Raw genomic sequence first — 4,907 nt, 5'->3', positions numbered from 1 at the left:
GGATTTCGAAGTGAGGAGACAACTCCAGAAACACGGAACCAAGAACCTACACCGACTGACAATGGCGCGGACATAGAACCGGAGGTAGAAGCAGAACAAGATGATTCAGAGAATGCAAGGGATGAATCAAGTACCCAGAATTCCGGGACTGAACAATCCAATTCGAGTGATGAGCATTCAAGAGAATCATCCATTGATGGACCAGTGGAACGACCGAGACGGCAAGTGAGACCACCACAAACGCTGACGTACAATACGCTAGGGAACCCTACAGTTCAACCAAGAGCATTTCCAGTAATGCAAGAACCAAGGGCATATCCAATGGTGCATGGAGTACCTGTTCAGCAGATGGGGGGTTGGCCGTCAGCTCCATGGGGAGGATACCCGATCTTCGTGCAGTATCCGATCCCAGGCTTTAATGGACACTAGATAGACTATGTTTCTAGACGCATTTCAGGCCAAGGGGTGATTCATGGATTTTGTTAGTGTAAAACATATTATCGTATTACGGAACAGGTGTAAATAGATTAAGGATTTAATTATAAATTTGCTTTTCAGGTATATTATACTGTGAAGTAGTATTTTTCAGGTGGTCTTTGTGAGAGTTGAGCCATGACGTAAGATGACCTTATGAAGAAAATAGATTGTCCAAGCGCTTCTAAAGTCATGAGACTAGTTGTACAAGATAAGCGGAATCCACCAGATGTTTGCTGAAGAGATTGGCCATTTCTTCAGTTTGTCTTTACCGCCAGGAAGAGGAATGCAGGTATCCTCTAACCTGTAATTCGGTGATGTATATTATTTAGAGTAATTTTGCCGTTGGGGTATTTACCAGTATGTTGTACAGCGCCTGTGGAGTAGCATTTTAGATTCAGTTCTTCTTGGGCAAGTATTTTCTGGAATTGAACTAATGTCGAGGACGACATCATTTTAAACGGGGGGAGAATGTGACGGTATGAGTTTATGCGGCGGTATGAGTTTGGAGTCATCGAGAAAAGGGGGACACATTTTTTTTGGCAAATGAGTGGATCTTGAGCGAAGCACAGAATGACGCGGGGATTACGTTTCTGAGAACGTCGTAGGAATAGTTCGCGCCTGCGTAGTTCGTTCAGCATATCATTAAAATTGTGTCGCGGAAATTTCGATTTTGTCGTCCGTAATTCTTGAATATTCCCCTCCACTTTCCAGGTAAGTAACCTTAAATCATTTAGTCATGTGTAGTAAAACTGGTAGATCAGATGTATATTGACATGCAAAAGGTTAGAGATGTTTGTAAATAGTTTTCGGCAAATTTGTTGAGCGTCGAGCCTCGGGCTGTCAGAATGGCTGGATCAGCTGTGCGCGCTTGAGCGTCAGTCAAGGATTTTGGGCTTCAAACTATTCTTTAATGGGAATGTAATGTTCGCAACTATTGTTCAGAGAAGTCACGCTAAGGTATATTTTTGTTGTATAAAGTTTCCATATGTTTGATTAACGTTTCATGTCAGAAACGGGGATTTTAGTTTCGAACACAGTGTCAACAATGCAACCGCGTTGGTATTGTTGACATCAGGCGACGCTCTGATTGGCTGTGGCTGGGGTCACGTCAGCGATGAATAGGTCAGATGTGCCATATTTGGGAAAGTGCGATGCTGTGATTGGTTGGAAGTTTAAAGGGATTTTAAATACGTCACAGATTTTTGCCATATTTGTAAACCGCTTTCCGTATTCGGAGAGACGCACGCATTCCAAATGACATGTGAATCAAAATGTGAATCACGGAAATTCTTGGGTTTTTGCGGGTTTTAACACTTTGTGTGCGGGGATTTCTTGATGTTTTCTCAGGTTTAGGCCTAACTCTGTCAATTTCTTTTAGATTAACTAGCACGGCTAGTCACTCTAATGTTTATTGTATATACTTGGATTATATAGGCAGTGGGCCTATATCGGGTATAATTACTATAGATATCAATGGTATTTTGATTGTACACATTTCTAAAGGTCAAAGGGCTGTTATGTGACAATATTTCTCTTTCATGTATGTATTTCGCCATTGTAGTTCGTTCAGCATATCATTAAAATTGTGTCGCGGAAATTTCGATTTTGTCGTCCGTAATTCTTGAATATTCCCCTCCACTTTCCAGATCTGTCCAGGTAACCTATCTTCCCTTAATGGTACTTTCTACATGACGGCTTTTAACCCGCGAGTCAATTTTTCACTATAGAAAGCCAATTGGACTGAAACTTCAAATTTTTCTTCATTTTAAACAAACCAATCCAACACGACATGTTCATTGTAAACATGACGTAACACCACATGACACTCAAACTCATATAAGGGTCCTGGGGATAACCTCCGAGTCATACCACACTTCATTTATATACTATAATACATATGACTATGCTGGACTATGACTATTTTTTTATAATATATGACTGTGCTGGATTGCACATGATGCTGCATATTGCTACCAACTGTTGTAGGCCCCCTTTACAAGAACAGATGGATATGACACAATATTCATTATTATTCATTATTTTTACATTGGACAAATGGCGCATATGAACCGGTGTATTCCTGTTTCGCCTATTCCTGTTCCGCCTATTCCTGTTTCGCCTATTCCTGTTTCGCCTAATTCCTGTTTCGCCTAATTCCTGTTTCGCCTATTCCTGTTTCGCCTAATTCCTGTTTAGCCTATTCCTGTTTCGCCTAATTCCTGTTTAGCCTATTCCTGTTTCGCCTATTCAAATGTATTGCTAACCTCCCCACAGACGTAGGAATATGAACCGTCCCTTACTGACCGACCAAACCGGAGGAGAGCCACATATGTACGCATTGACGAACGCATGTTACGCCTCAAAGAGCAATACGTCTAGGAGAGAGGGACATAATGAGTTACGTTGATGCCATCAGTTACCTTGCCTGACATAATATCATGATATGTGTTTTCCACCTTGTTTGACTTTATATACCTACATGTATATTATGACATGAGTTTTACAGCTGATTTTGATCAAATAATTATGAGAATGTACAATATCATGTATTTTTTTCAAAAACTCATGAATTCAGTTTTCATAAAATAAACGACTGCTTTACTCTACTTAATCTATTAGTTTTTACTGTGTGTCAGTATGGTCCTATGGTCCTATGGTCGAATAAGTCCCGGACTGTCCCCGCTTTTAAGGTGACTCTTTCAAAACGGTCATGGCATGGTTTGTTAACAAAGTTGATGGCATTTGATTAGTCAAATTGTCATCACATCGTTAACATCATCCAATTGTCCCCTCACATTTTCCCCATAAAATGGACATGCATCCCTAAGGTTCCCCGTTGGAGAGTCGATTTATTGTAGGGGTACTGGAAAGTAGGCGAAACAGGAATAGACCAAACAGGAAATAGGCCAAACAGGAAATAGGCCAAACAGGAAATTGGCGAAAAAGGAATAGGCGGAACAGGAATAGGCGGAACAGGAATAGGCGAATCAGGAATAGGCGAAACAGGAATTTTGTAGGCGAAACAGGAATAGGCGAAACAGGAATAGGCGAAACAGGAATAGGCGAAACAGGAATAGGCGAAACAGGCATAAACCTATGAACCAGCACTCCACATCAGTCCTCCAGAAAGTGAATATCCACCGTTATTTTTAATCATCACGGAGATAAAATAATATCTGAATGCGGTTTTCGGCAGAGTATATATATTTAGTTGGTCATATACACGTATCTGGTGTATTTGGAAGGACCTAATTTCATCCCTTCATTATGTAACATACATTTCAAAAAGGCCTAAAAATCATGTGCCTTTTCAAAAATGCACACAAGCCCATGAACTATGCTTTCTGACCATCATTTTTCGGCACTTGCAATTCCATAGAATGTGTTCAGTAGTGACAAAAGCACAATTACTAGGGTCTTTATGTTATGACTTTAATATCTTCCATTTACCTTTGATAAAGACCCCCAATCCTTCATGTATGAACTCAAGTTGGCCAAGGGCAATATTAAAGAGATAGGATTAGCTGGGCCCAAATACAACAGATACAACTTAATATACCATTCTCTGCTGAAAACCCCATTCAATTATCGTATTCTATCTCTGTGATATTTTTAAAAACCTTCTGGTAGGACAGTATATCACTTTGTGGAAATATTGGAGTGGATTACCTGTAGACATCGTCACTGTGGTTAATGGGAGTTGGTAAAACCACGACGCAAATTGTGGACGCTGGACGCTTAGTTTTTGGATCATTGGATTGCATCCCCTGGATTCAAATCGCGCCTCCAGTAATATAAACTGCAGTGGGCCTTATCGAATTGACGGAACGGACTGGACTGGCACGGTTTGTGACTTTTAGTGCCATAAAATACAACAGAATGCCGGAATCGATCACCAGGTGGGCCGTGGGAATCTTCAACCTGGTGTTATGACCGTGGTAATGTAGGTAGAGAGGCTAACTTAGGGGCATTTATCACAGAGTGGAGCTGAAGAATCCAGCCGTGTATAAATCTCCACGTACCATCGCAGTTGCCCAGAACGGGTCACCGGTGGTCACCCAACGTGTACAGGATTTTCAAAATCCAACAGAATCGAACCAATAAAAACAACAAAGCACTATACCACCAGCAAGAATGTGTATAACATTGTCAAGGTCATCAAAAAAAGGGTTTATGCCTGTTTCGCCTATTCCTGTTTCGCCTACAAAATTCCTGTTTCGCCTATTCCTGATTCGCCTATTCCTGTTCCGCCTATTCCTGTTCCGCCTATTCCTTTTTCGCCTATTTCCTGTTTGGCCTATTTCCTGTTTCGCCTATTCCTGTTTCGCCTACTTTCCAGTACCCCTACAATAAATCGACTCTCCCACGGGGAACCTTAGGGATGCATGTCCATTTTATGAGGGGACAATTGGATGATGTTAACGATGTGA

This window comes from Lineus longissimus, chromosome 7 (assembly GCF_910592395.1).
Source record: "Lineus longissimus chromosome 7, tnLinLong1.2, whole genome shotgun sequence".
Lineage (NCBI taxonomy): Eukaryota > Metazoa > Nemertea > Pilidiophora > Heteronemertea > Lineidae > Lineus > Lineus longissimus.
The sequence above is the reverse complement of the archived record's forward strand: the minus strand, read 5'-3'. Positions refer to the sequence as shown.